The sequence below is a fragment of the Schistocerca piceifrons genome, chromosome 1 (genome assembly GCF_021461385.2).
Source record: "Schistocerca piceifrons isolate TAMUIC-IGC-003096 chromosome 1, iqSchPice1.1, whole genome shotgun sequence".
NCBI lineage: Eukaryota > Metazoa > Arthropoda > Insecta > Orthoptera > Acrididae > Schistocerca > Schistocerca piceifrons.
The window spans coordinates 13421644-13440313 of record NC_060138.1 but is presented as its reverse complement, the minus strand read 5'-3'; positions in this window follow the sequence as shown (position 1 = coordinate 13440313).

Below are 18670 nucleotides of genomic sequence, written 5' to 3'. Positions count from 1 at the left end.
ATACTGATTAGACCCATGATGATACATGCAGCTGCAGTCTGGGGTTACGTGGCTCTGACCGCCTGTGCCGCCTACAGGTGATACAGAACGAAGTGCACCACAGTCCACACACACTGTCGACCTTCACAGAGAATACTGCCTTGAGACTCACACACAGATATTCAAAAAACTCACCACACGACTGTACAGGAACTTGAGACACTCTGACATTCACTTCATTCTTAACGTGGGAAACTACGACTACAACCACGGGTGAAAAGACAACTGCTGAAAAACACTTCAATCTAGGGACAATTAATCACCTGTGGACAGCACAGCACAAGCTCACAGACAAAATAAACACTGGTGAATCCCTGCATTACAGCAAAACTAAATGGCATTGCCAGCTGCAAATATCTAGCTGACCAACTGGCAATACGGGAAAGCAGTATTGCACACTAAACATAAACATATCCAACCAAACCTCTTTATGGCCAATTGACCACTCGTATAACGACCTTGGCATGTTACAAGTACAGATGCTGCAGGTGGCCCAGGAGACACTCAGGTGCACAGCCCAAGAGTACCCCTCCTCAATAGGACTGACACTCGTAAAGAGTGTTTTAAGCTGCGACAATGGTATCGAGCATCGCACGATACCCAAAACTAATGACAACCTCACCCTTGCAGACAGAAAGAAACTGCTACTGCTCTTACTATCTGTCCAGACTATTGCAGAAGTTCTTTTCCTTTGGTGCTTGCCTTGGCACTTTTCTCCCTCTGCCCTTAAAACTGCTATCTTCTGCTCACTTCTCGACCACTTCTATCGCCTCAAAGTGCCTGTATTAGTGGGTAATCCTACGGACAACATCATGACCCCACATCCTGTGCACTTCTCAATTGTAACGAAGCAAACGGAAGTGATGGTAGAACTTTGGTGATGGTCACCATGTCAGTGTGGGTGTGGAGTAGCTTCGCCCTTTAAAAAAAAAGGCATTACCACGAATTGGACCTGGGTCCTCCACATAGCAGCAAGATATGCTGACCTCTGAGCTGCTCAAATGGACAAGAGAGAATTTAGCATTAATTGCAAAGTTTGCAACCATAACAATCACAATATAAATAATTTACATAGAGAATATGCATTGAAGCTTAGGGTTAAGAAAACTGTTTTATATTCAGGTGCAACACCCTTTTAACATCTGCCAGCCGACATTAGGAGCAATCTGGAAATCCCCAAATATTCAAAATTAAAGTAAAAAATGTTTTATTAGCCAGTACACCAATAATTTACCTGGATATGTGAATTTACCTACCTGTCCCACCGCAGATACACAACGCACAAACACTTTCTAACAGAAAACCATATTTAGCCATGCAACATATTCTCTAGGAGCAGACAGGAATGGTAGATGGTTTACTCCACAGAGGGAAGCTGGCAGCAGCTTTGGAATGCCTTTTGAAGTGGTGATTCCATCATAATAATAGCCTATGTGCAGGTACGGTTGGTTCTCCACGGAACAGAAACTACTGTACCGGTCCCAACGTGGCATTGACAGCATAAAGGGCATTGCACAGGAAGGAAGTATATGAATTTATCAGAATAAGTTTAGCTGACAGTGTCCTGTGTAAAATTAAATGCCCATTTAGCATGAAGTATTAAATCAAAATAGTGGCAGAGCAGTTTAAGTAGCAGAGCATTGGCTTTTTTCAAGTAGTTGCTTCTCTGTATATTTATAAAAATAAAATGATGTAGAACTGATCCCCTTGAATAATGATTAATGTGAGCAGATTAGTAGTAGATGAAAATGGTTGTTAGTAGTTCAGTGGCACTTCTCACTTACTCGTTTTACACCCCTGAAGGCTCTCATCGGTGATGGAGCTGTTGGAATATTACATGTGAATGAATGGCTGAACTCGATAATTTTCAAGGTATTCAATATTCTTGTACAGTGCATTCAAAACAAAGTTATATAAAAATGAAGAGGGATGTGTACTTCATAAACTGGCTTGACAACAAGCACGCAACAAAGCAGTGTGATGTAGCTTACTCAAGCACCTCAGTTTCGCAGGAGACCCTGGGGCAACAAGTACACAAATCATGTTTGCTCACTGTTTTTTATTGCCTGTGCTCGAGCACAGTATGAAATGTATTAATTTTTATGGAGTCAGCTATCCGTCCAATTTCCTTCTCCAATCTGGGGCTGCTTCCCATCTCTAATTAATTTGTCATTAACAGGATGTTAATTGTAATATTCCCTTTAATGAACTCATTTTCAGCAAATTGCTAAGCTGGTAATCTTCCTTTCTGTATTGAATAATAATAGTAACTCTGACATTTACATGAAGAGGCATACCAGCAGCAGGAGTTAGCTGTCTTTTAAACTTCATTTGATGCATCCAGAACATTGGAGATATACTGCAACATCAGTAGGACATATTTATTGAGAAAAATCATACACGACACACTTGCCTCCACTGAACGCATCCACACGCATTAATGTACAGGCAAAAATCCACAAAACCTAAGATTCTAGAAGTGGAACAAAATGAATAATATTTTTCAAATACAGTGCTTAAAAAAGTTTCACACTGCCCCCACAGCTTGCATACTTTGTTTTATTAGCCAGTACACCAATAATTTACCTGGATATGTGAATTTACCTACCTGTCCCACCTCAGATACACAACGCACAAACACTTTCTAACAGAAAACTATATTTAGCCATGCAACATATTCTCTAGGAGCAGACAGGAATGGTAGATGGTTTACTCCACAGAGGGAAGCTGGCAGCAGCTTTGGAATGCCTTTTGAAGTGGTGATTCCATCATAATAATAGCCTATGTGCAGGTACGGTTGGTTCTCCACGGAACAGAAACTACTGTACCGGTCCCAACATGGCATTGACAGCATAAAGGGCGGCAGCCCTGTAAAGTTAATTGTTTCTAAATCATTTTTAATCTGATTGATTTGGTTCAAGGTTAACCCTGTTTTCAGCACAAAATTTCCTGGCTGCTTTGATTTCATCTTTACGCTGTTTTTTGGAAGCCTGCACCCTCCTACTATAGTCATCACAAAGCTTCTTTCTGTCTTCTACACATTTACTACTCATTAATGTTAATTTCTCATTAGTGTTATGTGCTACTTTCTTTATCTTTTCATCACAACCGTTAGCTACTGCCTCAACCTTCTTATTTAATTCTGAAAGATTAGAGCTGACTACCTTAATCTCCTTTTTAATTTATTTCTCCAATTCATCCTTGAAGCTAACCATGTCAGTTCTAATGCTATGAGTTTTCTTTTCCACCTTAATAATGTCTTCTTTCGTACACATACTACTCATAATTTCTTTTAACATTCATTCCAATTTTTGTCTGCCCTAACCTGTTGCCCTCACTGACTTTCACTACTCCCCCTTAACCTTAATGATTTCATCCACTTCAGTACTGTTTTCATCCATTTCACTTCCATCACCATACAGTGTACATGACGCTTTTATCGTTTCATCTACAATAGGGCTTTTGTCCTCATCATTCAAAGTTACGTGCATGTCATTTACAGAACTAGTTCCCCATTGTCCTTTCTCTCTCATCACACTGTCTCGTTCGTTAAGGCCATTCATAATTTAATATAAAATGACTTTTTTATGAAATTACCTTATTCTTATTCACTCGTCTTCTGCGGCTGCTGCTGCTGCTGCTGCTGGAGTTGCAGCAGCAGTAATCATCATCTCGATTCATCGTCTGCACAGCTGCGTCTGTGTGTGCTGATTTGCTGCTCCTGTACTCAATGGCTGCTTCCATAGAACCCACTAGCTGATTGGCTGCTGTCATACTGTGGCCATGAAACCCATTCGCTGATTTGCTGTTGCACTTCCTTCGTTATAATCACTGTATTGTAAACTGTTCTTGAGATAGTGTTCATAGTTCGTGAGTCCTAGTTTTTTGTGCCCAATTATGATAATCATCACCCAGAAGGGAACCATACATGATGTTCACCTGCTTTATTTGTTTGTTCATGGTCCTTGGTGTCAACATATTGCATTGTGTTACTGACTGAAAAATGGGGAGTGGAATTTCAGCACTGACTACTGTAAATAATGTAGCCAACAGGTGCACAGTTGCATTCCTAGTTCTTTACTTTCACTGTTCACGACCTGCCAATAAACACAGTTAATATGGCCAGTGCACTATTGTTTAACTTTCGATGAACCTCATTAATAGTATTCAGGCAAACATCAGCATACTGCTACCGTAGTTTACTGTTGAACACCTATGAGCAGTAAAAACCTGATCACACAGTTATTGCAGAATAATATGCTACATATTGAATAAACACTGTCATTGTTTTAACACATGACCTATTACACGTATTTCACAGTTACGTTGATGCATTGTTGTTGACCTAACCAGCACAGGTTTCTCGTCTGAAAATCGCCCGTGGACTGATTGTCTCGGGACCAAAAATTGGGCCTTTATACATCATCTCAGTAATAGGCACTGAAACTACACATTGTTCAGTGTTTAAGTTGCAGAAGTTACAATTAAAACATAAATCATTAAATTAACTGAATACATTGAAAAATTGGTTCTTTTTAACAGTTTGTTCTACACAGGGGTTAAGCCGAATTATTTGTTTAAATGATGAAATTAACAGATATAGATATAGAAACAATACTTTTTACAAACCTGTTAATTACTTTGGAATTAATGAAGGGCTAGATTTGTTAATATATTTTCAAATAGAGCCAAATAAATACTTCAAGAATCCTAGTGATTCTTTTTCCAAATGTGTATAATTAGTACAGAATTTATATTTGTTTGTAAGTCAGCAATAGAATCTAAGCCACAAAACAATTACTGATTTCATCCTATAACAAAAGATATTAACAATAAATTGTCAAAATAAATTAGAAAATCAATTACATACATAAAACGGAGCACAAATTTAGATCTGGTACTATATTCTTTAAAACTGAGGGCCAACCTTTCTCATTTATGAAATTGCAGATTACATTTACATATTTTGATGGTAATTGGTCAAAAATTTAAAAAAAAATGAATTTAAGAAGGCAGATAACAAAACAAGAGGAAGTAAGAAGATCCCAGCTTGCTTTGTCAAAAGCTTACATTTTGACAGTGTAAGAAGACTACTGCATCTCACAGGATGATTAAATAAATTTCAGACATTGTTTGTAATACCTTAAAGCTGTTTGTATACTTTTCATTTGATACACAGCAATTAATGTTCCTTTGAATACTCCTAATTGAAGCATTGAGCCTAGATTGAAATGCTTATTTCTTACATGTGTATATGCTGAAGCTTATGTATGATTTATATCCTCAACAGATGGTTTGTTCAAATATTTACACTATGTGATCAAATCACATGTTGAAAACTGCATTCTTCCCTTAGGTGAGAATGGTCTCTTCTACATTTCACAATGATCCTGGTACTTCCTTAAGCAGGAAAGTGTATGAAATTGGTCCATAATTTGAAGAGTCACCCTTGTGGTGGTTCTGAAGGTACTGAAGGTTCATTGGATAAACAAGTCAGTCACCTTTGTTCTAATAGCTTACAATACTTCCTGAAGTCTTGCTCAGTGCACACAAAATAACCTAGACCATAGCTGCTGTGCAGATGGCGTGATTGGGGAGGGCAACAATAGTTATGGAGACTTTGTTGTGGACAACCACACCATGTTGGGGGAGGTGCAGATCAACAGCTGAAGCATCTGCACAAATGTATTTCTTCCATAGCTTGTCAGCTACAACTACTGAGCCTGTGAATGATAATATCAACTGGTTATGCAAGTATGGCCAATGGTTTGACAAATGTAGATGTTAAGATTAAGTACTGTCACACTAGAATACTGAAGAAGAACAAACCACATAAACAGAAGATCATTCAAAGTGAAACCAGGTGGACTGTGTGCCGCCAGAAGGAAATCTCCTAAAACAAAAAATATGTCATAATGGCCAACACCACTTAATATGGTACTGTCAGTGTAAAATAAAGAAAATGTCACACATGGGGATTGTGTGTAATCCCCCTGATAACCATTTCAGCAGGCATTACCTAAAAATATAATGTTCAGTTTCTTGTTCTTCTGGTTTTTCCGAAGTAATGAAGCCTGAGGAAGTACTTTCAGTTATTATATGAGCATGGTGTCTATTGTTTTGGACATTTCTGGAAGTACACACACCACACTGAATCCGCAGCTATGACAGCAATTGTAGTTGGAGGGAGAGGAAGGCAGAGAAAGGGAAGGGACTAATGATATTAGCTGCATCGAGACTTTACACAGAGTCAGCAGCAATGAGTGAAAATGTGTGCTGTAGAGGGACTCAAACCCATGATCTTGTGGTTACTAGGCAGTCACATTAACCGCAATGCCACCTGAACAAAGTGTTTATTGCAAAAACGCAGACTATCTCATCGTGCTCCCCAGCAGACTCTCACAGCCCCCCAGTGGCACCTATCAGCAGTCCCTGTCCATGTCGTACTTTCTCGCTGATTTTATATTCACACTGGAGGTTGAATGTAAGTGTACATCCACACTGAAGGTAGGGAATTAATTACCTATTGAAGTGAATCAATAGTATGAATGCATGGTAAAACGTGCTCACAATTAACTCACCATGTAAAAAGAAATTGGTCAAATCTAGAACATAGAACTATTCACACAAATTTTATTCAGCATAACTAAAACAAACTTTTCTTCATATCATTGTCAACTCTCTGCCAGGACAAGAACTTTTTTTTCTTTCCTTCATTATGGCATACTTAACCAACCACAGTTTGTATTTCAAGATGGCTTTCATACTGAGGTAGTTTTCAGTCAGCAGTTGGTTCCCACTCCTTGTTGCACATATCCTGCAGATGCGTGCTGTTTCATTTAGTTTCAACACAATAGACAACTAAATTTTTACCCAGTGAACTCAGTCGTGTAACAGTCCATCCCACAGAAATCAGCTGAAGACAGCAACATTCTCTGTTGCCAAAATAACTGGTGATCTGAGGCATCTCAACACCTTGGAAGATTACTAACATTATCAGACATATTGGGTTTTTAAAATGTTGTCTATATCTTGCTTGCGTCTTTCATTCTTGCAGTCTGCAAATATAATACTGTAATACTGTATTGTATAAGTTGGGCAAGCCCAGATAAACCTATTGTTTACATTTGACTGCACAAAAATTAGTTGCCCTCTAAGAATTCTAAGTCTGGCCGTCTACACAATCTGGCAACACTATAGTATGTGTATGTGTCTGGAGGAAATGTTGTCTTCCACTCGAGCTGTTACAGTGTTGTATCTGGTAGTAAATGTCGCGCAATGTAGAGGCATAGTTGAGAGTTTAAGTCCTCTCATTCTTTTATTTTTTAACCACATTTCGGCTGTGTACTTAATGTATCAGTCTGATAGAAACTCAGGGATAATTTGCTTCACTTTCTAATCTTCTGTGCAAGAGCTCATGGCTGCATCAAGATCGGAATAGATTATAGTCGAGAGTTTTCTTTCCATAGAGCAGCCACCAGCTGTCTGCCACTGGTCTCTTGATGCCAGCCACCATCTGACCAGTTGAGCTCATTGCGACGTATTTTTGGCACCATGCTGCTCTCGCATTTAAATTGTTTCTTTGTGTAGTTTGATTCTCCGCATGAAATAACTTTGATAAATGGGTTGGACACCATGCAGTTACACATGTGTAGGTTATTGTGAATATATTTATCAGTTGCCATTTTCTTATTTGAACTTCCAATATTTGATGTGTAGTTATGAACTGGATTGTGTGTAGTTGAATCTTATGAATATTGTTTAAGTGTTATGAAATAGATGCAAGAGGAAAGGGTCTAACACTTCAGACATATTTTTCATTTTGGGGTTAACTGACAGGTGAAGGAGCCTCCATATTTGCCATGTCTTTTATAACAGCATCTTCTCATTGTTGATAGCCATGGCATAGGGAAGCTCTATGAGTGAACTGATGACACTGAAACGAAAATGTGGTAATAGACACCAGTTTGATTTTTGTTGCTGTTAATTGTGGCATGTCGTACTTCTGCTATTGACTTCTTAACTTTGGCAGTTGAATGCAAATGTTGTACGAAAGTTAAATGGTAACAGTTCATCACATATGTCAATTATTGAAACTTCATGAATGTGGAAATTCATTCATGCCAGAATGAAAGAAACCAGAAAATGCTTTTCTGATGTGGTTTTCCTAATATCGTTCCACACTTCACACAAATGCTTCAAGGTGCATTCACCCCTCTGTTAAACCCACAGCAAACAGTATGTCACATATATTAGATATCTTCTTCGTGCTACTTAGTTTACAATGCATAAACAATGTTAAAAAGATCAAATTATGAAAAATCCAATTCATAACTGCAAGTCAAATACTAGAATTTTAAATTAGAAAATGACAGTTGATAAATACACTCATACCTTTTGTGTAGCTCCATGTTCACTTGGTTTACTAAAGTTATTTACTGCAGAAAATCCAACTATGCTAATAAATAATTTCATGCTTATCAGTGTGAGAGCATAAATTTACTCCAAACACAGATGCACCACATTCATCTGTTCGGACTACAACCAGTGTCAGATGCCTGGTGGTGAGCAGCTGGGTTGCAGTGGTTATGTAGGGTGAGGAAACATTTAAGCATAAACTGTTGTGATCTTGATGCAGCCAAAGGCTCTTTTGTTATTACTGTGTGGTTAGAAAGTGAAGCAGATTACCTTTGAGGTTTCATCAGGTTCACACTTTTAGCAGGGAGTCAAACTGCAGTTAAAAAATAAAGGAATGAATAGACTGGAGCATACAACTTTGCATCTACATTGCATGACATTTACCACTAGACCACGAGTGGTACAACACTCTAACAACTCAAGTGAAAGAGAATGTCTACATCTTACAGTGTCTGCATCCTGTGTTGTCAAATCATGCATATGACAAGGCTTAGAATTCTGAGGGGTGGGGAACTTTCTGTGCTGTCAAGTGTATATGTTCAGTTGTTTCCTTTAATGTGGTCTGGTAGTTGCTTCACATACTCATTTGATATAACTTTTTGTTAATGGTAACTACATTACCTGAGAGCTTGTATAGTTACAAATATTATTGATTGATCAATGGAAGGTCCAGGATGTAAGAACAATAATATAGAGGATAGATTTCTACTCGTAACGTAGAGAGTCATCGAGTTGTGGGCCGGCACAATGAAAAGGACACTGGAAGTATGCACAATCTCCGACAAAGTCCTTCCTCAGAAGTAGAACTCTCTCTCTCTCTCTCTCTCTCTCTCTCTCTCTCTCTCTCTCTCACACACACACACACACACACACACACACACACACACGGCTACTGTCTGTGGCTATTAAGGCCCGACTGTGACTGTGTTTGACATGAGCAACAACTGCTGAAGTGAGTGACAGGTAAAAGGAGGCAGCACAGGTTGAGGAGTGGGAGGGATAGTGGGGTAGGGGTTGGGGAAGAAGTGAACCAACTGTGAGCTACTACCTGTATTCTGTAATGGTCTAACTTCTGTATCAATATTTTGTGATCAACACAACTGAACACCTTAGTTGATTAAAAAAAGATGGCTAGTGCTCGAAACCATTTGTTTAATCCATCCAGTACCTCACAGAGAAAAGAGAATATAGCATTTTCAGTTGTTAAACCACTTCTAAAACTGATCTGGACATTTGATAGCAAATTATGTGAAATAAAATGATCAATTATCCTTACATACACAGCCTTTTCAATAACTTAAGCAAACACTGTTGGCATAGAAATAGGTCTAAAATTGGTCACATTATCCCTTTCTCCCCTTTTACAAAGTAGCTTTTTCATGCAAACAGATAGTTTGTTAGTGGTCATGCCCACATAGAATGTGTCACAGATGTTACCGCTTATTTGGTAGTTCGTATGGCTGGTTTCACAGGTGGCTCTGTCTTTGATCAAATAGGAGATGCCAGTGATAGGACTGGAGTAGATATGGCTTCTGGGTCTGTTGCAGGAATATAAGCCTTGAGGCAAGGGGCTAGGAGCAAGAGAGGAGTAGTGATGGATAAGAGTATTGTCTAGGACTGGTGGGCAACAAGATATCATTATGGGAGGGTTGGGGAAGACAGTAGTGAGGATATTTTAGGACAGTTCGGGAGACAGTCAAAACTGAAATGACAAATATCCTCCCCATCCCTCCCACAGTGATATTCCACCACCCACCCAACATATGAAATATACTTGTCCATCTCTAGCCTGCCCCAGTTCCCAACTCCTTGGTACATGCCTCATATCTATGCAATAGACTCAGATGCAAGACCTGGCATGACAAATTTTTTCGAAAGTCTGTGCCGAATTTTATTAAATTAGTGGGGTGCCTTAACGATTTAAGAAATTTCACATGGGATGAAAGTCATCCAGAATCTTCTGAAGCCATTAAGGTGGTGCTTAGTAACCCACTAGTATTAGATATACCAAATTTTGAGGTCATGTTCTTCTTGCAGACAGACACCTAATTCTTCTGGAGTAGAAAGTGGTAGCTGTCCTCCTACAGGAACAGAATGGCAGGGGAGGTGTTGCATGTTGATGCCCTATAGCAATGCACCTTGGGAACTTTCACCTGCGGAGATGAAATATTCTATGTATGAATGGGAAGCCTTGGCGGTTGTGTTTGCCCTTAAGAAATTCAGATTTTATTTTGAACACCAGGAATTTTGTTTAGAGACTGACAATCAAGCTCTTAGTTAGGTTTTGGCTCATTATTTCCATAATACCCTCTTAGGCATTTATAAAACTGTTGTCAAGATCAGACGACACATCACCTGGTCCCCCCTGTATAAGCAAGCCTGAAGGTTGGTGGGGTCAAGATCACTCAACATGTCACCTGGTCCTCCCTGAATAAGGCTGTCCAGAGGTTGGTGGAGGAGTGTGAGAGCCGTAAGGGAGCTGAGCCCAACTGGAATTCCCTCAAGTGGCTTTTAGAGCCTACCTGTTAGGAATGCCTGATGGATTAACTTTGTATGGATTATATAGGTCCACTTCATCAAGTGTGTGTGTGTATTAGGCACCTACTAGTTATCATGGATGAATTTTCTCGTTTTTTTGACACATTCCGAGCAGAGAAATGACATTCCTGGCAGCTGGCCAGCATTTGTTATGAATTTTTTCTGTTTCCAGGCCACCGAGGATGCTTGATAGCTTCTGTTTCCCAGCTATTTGTGAGGTTCTGCTTTGACAATGGAATTAAAGATGTGACCACAAATTCTTTTACCAGCATACTTTGCTGACCAGGTGAACTGCAAGTTGAAGGCTGTGCTTATCTTTCACAACAAGGCTCAGACAACGTGGCTCAATTTTATCTCTAACACTGCACAACCCAAGTCCCTGGAGGCTGCTCCAGTATCCCTTATGTTAGCACATCCAGTCAATTTTCCTCTTGTCAACCTGTAGTCAATCAATGATTTGCTTCAAGAACAAGTCACCCTAGCAGTAACACAGCACAACTGGAGCCAGGCTAGACATAATACCAAAATTGCCTGTCACAGGTTATCCATCTGTTAGTCAGGGGCTAAATGGTTCATTGGAAAGGCTGGGGACACAGTGTTAGTCCGAAACCCTAATATTGCTGAAAAGGGGGAGTTAGGGTTCGATAGCAAGCTAGCTCCTCAGTTGTTGGGACCCTGTTAGATTGTCAGGGTGGTGAGTTCGGCAAACCTCCTGGTTCTGAATTTATGGACGAGTAAAGCCTCACACATGCACATTACTCATATCAAGGAGAGGCATATGTAAAGGGCTCCTTAATGGTGGGGACGGGGGATTTTGGTTTGGTGGAGGAGGCTGAACCATGGTGGGCTCCCTCTTCGAATTCGAGCCCCATGTGCCTGGCAGATGTCACTTCTCACAGCTCAGAGCTCGTGGCACCAGTGGGCATTGTGGAGCAAGAATGGGTGTAGAGGAACAGCAGTGGATCTCACGGGCAGTCGGTGTCTTGAAGCTGGACTGTAGGGTGAGTCATGCAGGGCTCGTGGGCAGCATGTACTGTTTAGCCGAACTTTATGTGGCAGTATCATTATACCATCACAATCATTACAATAATACAACCTTCTTTCAATAATGGTAACTGCCATAGGCTGATCAGCCCAAGATTATCATCACTCATCTAAAAGCTGGTATGTACACCTCTGGCACAGACAACAGTAGGGAGACATAGTGGCACAGAAGCAATGAGGCCTTCATAGATCACTGGAGGAAGTTGGAACCATATTTATACAATCAGGCCACTTCATTCCCATAAATTCTGGAAGGGGAGATGATCTCTGACGTTATGTTAAATCACATCCCAGATCTGTTCAACCAGGTTCAGGGCTGGCGAGTTGGGTGGCCAACACATCAATTGGAACTCACCACTGTGTTCCTGAAACCACTCGATCACACTCATGGCCTTGTGAAATGGTGCATTGTTTTCATGTAAAATGCCACACTCAATGCAAATACTTTCAGAAAAGACTTCCTGACACTTAAACATTTACTCAATGGGAAACATGATCGTCACGAAGGAGTGGACCTAACATGAACCATGGACCGTGGCAGTGGTAGCGAGGCTTGCGTGCCTCAGCAATACGGATAGTCGTTCCATAGGTGCAACCCCAACGGAGGGGTATCTGTTGTGGGGCCAGACAAACATGTGGTCCCTTAAGAGGGGCAGCAGTCTTTTCAGTAGTTGCAGGGGCGACAGTCAGGATGAATGACTGATCTGGTCTTGTAACATTAACCAAAACAGCCTTGCTGTGCTGGTACTGTAAACGGATGAAAGCAAGGGGAAACTATAGCCGTAATTTTTCACGAGGGGATGCAAATTTACTGTCCTTTAAATGATGATGGTGTCCTCTTGGGTAAAACATTCCGGAAGTCAAATAGTCCCCCATTCAGATCTCCAGGATGACATCATTATCAGGAGACAGAAAACTTATGTTCTACAAATTGGAACATGGAATGTCAGACCCTTTAATCAGGCAGGCAGGTTAGAAAATTTAAAAAGGGAAATGGATAGTGTAAAGATAAATATGGTGGGAATTGGTTAAGTTTGATGGCATGAGGAAAAAGACTTCTGGTCAGATGAATACAGGATTATAAATACAAAATCATATAGGGGTAATGGAGGAGTAGGTTTAAAAATGAATAAAAAACAGGAGTGCGGGTAAGCTACTATGAACAGCATAGTGAATGCAGTATTGCAGCCAAGATAGACACAAAGCCCACACCTGCCACAGTAGTACAAGTTCATATGCCAACTAGGTCCCCAGATGATGAAGAGATTAAAGAAATGTATGATGAGATAAAAGAAATTATTCAGATAACGAAGGAAGACGAAAATTTAATAGACATAGGGGATTGGAATTCAATAGTAGGAAAAGGAAGAGAAGGAAAAGGAGGAGGTGAATATGGAATGTGGGTAAGGAATGAAAGAGGAAGCCGTCTGGTAGAATTTTGCACAGCTTCGGGCCACCCCCAAAAACTTACTTTTTCATATTTGGTGCATTGTGCTGCCACCTACTCCATATCAGAGACCTCAGTAGTCATTATACATCGTGAGAGAGCAAAATGGGGCGCTCCGTGGAGCTCATTGACTTTGAATGTGGTCAGGTGATAGGGTGTCATTGGTGTCACATGTCTGTATGCGAACTTTCCACACTCCACAACATTCCTACATCCACTGTTTCTGATGAGATAGTGAAGTGGAAGCATGAAGGGACACATGCAGCACAAAAGCATACAGGCCAATCTTGTCTGCTGACTGAAAGATACCGCCGACATTTGGAGAAGGTTGTAATGTGTAATAAGCAGATATCTATCCAGACCTGAAAGAACTGCAAAAAGGTAGGAATTGTAAGAGATGGGATCTGGATAAAGTGAAAGGATCAGAGATTGTAGAGTGTTTCAGAAAGCACTAGGGAACCATTGACAAGGCCATGGGTAAGAGATACAGCAGAAGAGAAAGGGTAGCTTTGAGAGATTACTAGTGAAAGTAGCAGAGGATCAAGTAGGTAAAAAGACGAGGCTAGTAGAAATCCTTGGGTAACAGAGGAGATACTGAATTTAATAGATGAATGGTGAAAATATAAAAATGCGGTAAATGAAGCAGGCTGAAAGGAATACAAACGTCTCAAAAATGAGATCGACAGGAAGTGCAAAATGGCTCAGCAGGGATGGTAACAGGACAAATTTAAGGATGTAGAGGCATACTAGGGGTAAGACAAACACTGCCTACTGGAATACTGAAGAGACCTATAGAGGGTCTATACAAGGGCGATGCACTTGCGGGCAATATTTTGAAAATGGAAGAGAACGTAGATGAGGATGAAATGGGAGGTACGATATTGCGTGAAGAATTTGACAGTGCTGAAGGACATAAGTTGAAACAAGGCCCTGGGATGAGGCAACCTCCATTAAAACTACTGATAGCCTTGGGACAGCCAGCCTTGAAAAAACTCTGCCATCTGGTCAGAAAAATGTGTGAGACAGGCAAAATACCTCCAGACTTCAAGAAGAATATAATAATTGCAATTCCAAAGAAAGCAAATGTTGAACAGCATGAAAATTACCTATCTATCAGTTTAATAAGTCATGGCTGTAGAATACTAACATGAATTCTGTACAGTCGAATGGAAAAACTGGTAGGTGCTGACCTCAGGGAAGATTAGTTTCGATTCCGTAGAAACGTTGGAACACGTGAGGCAATACCGACCCTATGATTTATCTTAGATGATAGATGAAGGAAAGGCAAACCTACATTTCTAGTATTTGTAAACTTAAAGAAGCTTTCGACAATGTTGACTGGCATACTCTCTTTCAATTCTGAAGGTGGCAGTCGTCAAATGCAGGGAGTGAAAGGCTATTTACAATTTGTACAGAAACCAGATGGCAGTTATAAAAGGGGAGGAGCAAAAGGGAAGCAGTGGTTGGGAAGGGAGTGAGACAGGGTTTTAGCCTATCCCTGGTGTCGCTCAGTCTGCATATTGAGCAAGCAATAAAGGGAACAAATGAAAAATTTTGAGTAGGAATTAAAATCCAGGGAGGAGAAATAAAAACTTTGAGGTTAGCCAATGACATTTTAATTCTGTCAGCGACAGTAAAGGGCCTGGAAGATCAGTTGAACAGAATGGATAGCACATTCAAAGAGGGATATAAGACGAACATCAACAAAAGCAAAACAAGGCTAATGGAATGTAGTCGAATTAAATTGGGTGATGATGACAAATTTACATTATGAAATAAGACAATTAAGGTAATAGATAAGTTCTGCTATTTGGGGAGCAAAATAACTGACGAAGGTTGAAGTAGAGAGAATATAAAATCTAGTCTGGCAGTGCCAAGGACAGCATTTCTGAAGAAGAGAAATTTGTTCACATTGAGCATACATTTAAGTGTCAGGAAGTCTTTTCAGAAAGTATTTGCATTGAGTGTAACCATGTATGGAAGTGAAACATGGACGATAAATAGTTTAGACAAGAAGAGAACAGAAGCTTTCGAAATGTGGTGCTACAGAAGAATGCTGAAGATTAGATGGGTAGATTATGTGACTAATGAGGAGATACTGAATAGAATTGGGAAGAAGAGGAATTTGTGGCACAACTTAACTATTGGGTGGCATACAAAATGTGTTACCAATTGTTTCTTTTACAATTTACACCACACATTAGATACTCCGCTGGGATCTCTACAGCAGTACCAGCAGAGCTTGGAAAAACAAATGAGTTACGAAATGACATGTAATTCATGATACTGCCACTAGGAGACTAGTAACCAGCAATGACTGACAGTGGAAGACTGACAACACAGCAACGATCGGCAATTGTGTTACTTTTTCATGAAACGAAAAGCCTTGTTGTGACTCAGAGGCGTTTTCGACAACAGTTTAACACACGATGGGTCCCTTGCAAGAAGACCATTCATGGGTTGTACGATAAATTTGTACAGGAAGGAACAGTATTGGAATCGAAGCGACCTCGGCCTAAGCCTGTTTGTTCGCCAGAGAATATTTAAGCAGTACGAGTTGCTGTACAGAGAAGTCCCAGGAAATTGTGCAGAAAGGCAGCAGTGCAACTGGGATTACCCAGTCGCTCCATTCAATGCATTTTTAAAAGTGGCCTCCACATGTACCCATACAAGATGACCTGTGCACAGAAGCTCACTGAAGAACACAAGCAGCAGAGACTACTCTTTGCTCAGTGGGTGGAGGATAGGGAAGAAACTCTCAACAATGTTTGGTTTTCAGATGAGGCGCATTTTCATTTAGATGGTGTGGTTAACAAACAAAATGTACACTTTTGGGCCACTGAAAACCCACAAGTGCTTCATGATTGACATTATGCTCTGAGGATTACAGCGTGGGCAGCAATTTCCAGTCACGGACTTACTGGACCCTTTTTCTTTGAAGAAACTGAACAGCGAACGTTATTTGAGCATGCTTCGCAGTAGATTCATTCCACAGCTTCTTGCTACTGCCTTGCCCTTCAACACACAGTGATTCATGCAAGATGGAGCAAGGCCACATACTGCAAACACTGTGTTGGAGTTTTTACACAAGCATTTCGACATGCGGATCATTTCACTCAGGTTTCCAGGTTGCTTCAATGATGGACAAAATTGGCCCCCCAATAGTCCAGACCTCAATCCATGTGACTCTTTTCTTTGGGGTATCTAAAGGAAAAAAATTTCCTGAAATGTCCACGTGATTTAATGGAGCTCAGAAGACTTATTCTTTAAGCTTTCAGTGAAATTAGGGAAGACATGTGCTGTAGGGTACTCATTAACTTCAGCATTCCTTTGAAGAAAGTTGGGAAACAAAATGGTGGGCATATTGAGCATGTACTGAGTTAGAACAAATCTCCATGGACGGCTCTTCATTATAGCATATGTTCCTTTCGGATTGTATTGACAATAAAGTTTATATTCAAAAACAAAATGGTAACACATTTCGTTGCGCCACCCTATAGAAGAAGGGACTGGTTGGTAGGACAGGTTCTGAGCCATCAAGGGATCATCGATTTAGTATTGGAGGGAAGGGTGGAGGGTGAAAATCAGAGGGAGACCAAGACATCAATACACTAAACAGATTCAGGAGGATGTGGGTTGCAGTAGTTACTCGGGGATGAAGAAGCTTGCACAGGATAGAGTGGCATGGAGAGCTGCATCAATCCAGTCTTGCCACTGAAGAGCACAACAACAATAGAAGGGGTGGATGTGCTTTGCAACCAGTTTACAATACTTCTTTTGTGACACAGTGCCTCACACAAGCTCCACTGGACCCATGGGTGCCCACGTGGTTGTTTCCCAGAGTGTAATGGAGGCCCCTACAGTACAGGAGTCAAGAGGCTGTTCCCCTTGTGGGTGACGGAAATGCACCCTCCCAAAGGCACGATGAAGGTATCAGGATTCATCAGACCACGCAGTGCTCGGCCATTGTGCCAACATCCAGCGCCAATAGTTACATATCTATTTCAGTTGTTGTCGATGTCATGGCGTGGGTCATCAGCGGCACAGACTCATCATTAGGAGTGTTTGGAGCATTGTGCATTCAAACACAATTGTACTCTGCCCAGCATTAATGTCTGATGTTAGTTACACCACAGTTTGTTGCCTGTCTTGATTTACCAGTCTGCCTAGCCTATGATGTCTACCATCTGTGATGAGGAGTACTTGCCCAACCCCATAACGTCTGGCCATGGTCTCACCTTTGTTTTGCCATGTGTTGAAGACAACTGCCATAGTACTACTTCAACACCTGGCAAGCTGTGCAGCTTCCAAAACGTTCATACCAAGCCTTCAGGCCATCAAAATCTGCTCTTGGTCAAACTCAGATTGTGCGCATTTCCTATTTTACAACAAGACAGGATTCTCACTGATACTCCATGCAACGTGTGTGTGTCTGACTAGAAGACAAGGTGAGATGCTATTGCCTGGATGAGTTTATACTGACAGTAGATCAGTGATCATAATGTTTTGGCTGCTGTGTATATGGATTTAGTATTATGACTTCCAAATGGATGCTGGGCAATGCCAAGGGAACCATTCTGCAACATTTGAGGCAACTGTAAAATGCATCAATTTATTACAAGGGTGTGCCAGAAAATAATGCCTCCAAAATTTTGATTCTGTTCTTAATATCAGTTGTCATGCATATGACACTGTTGATGTTACCACTTTGCTGACACAGTATGCAGCACCCTCCTGATGAACAGTTCTGAACTGCAGGGTGTGTGTGTGTGTGTGTTATTTAACTGTGTCAGCATGTGAGAAAACCCTCAGGCAACAGAGCACCAATTCAAATAGTTCATCCACATGTGGAGCACCCTCTCCTTCAGCATGACAATGCCAGACCATACACAACTTTTTTTTTTGCACCTGCAACAGTCTGACACCTTTGATTCATTATTATTGATCATCCTCCATACTGACCCGGTTTGAGCCAATGAATTTTCAACTGTTTGCAAAACTTAAAGAACACCTTCAGGGACTCAACTTTGATAGTGATGAATTAGTGTAAGCGTAGGTGAGGCTGTGGGTCTGCCAACGAAGTCAAGCATTCTACAGTGACGACACCAACAACCTGGTGTCTCACTGGGAGAAAGGTGTTCAGTGCCACGGTGACTATGTTAGAAATAAATATAGAAACATGAA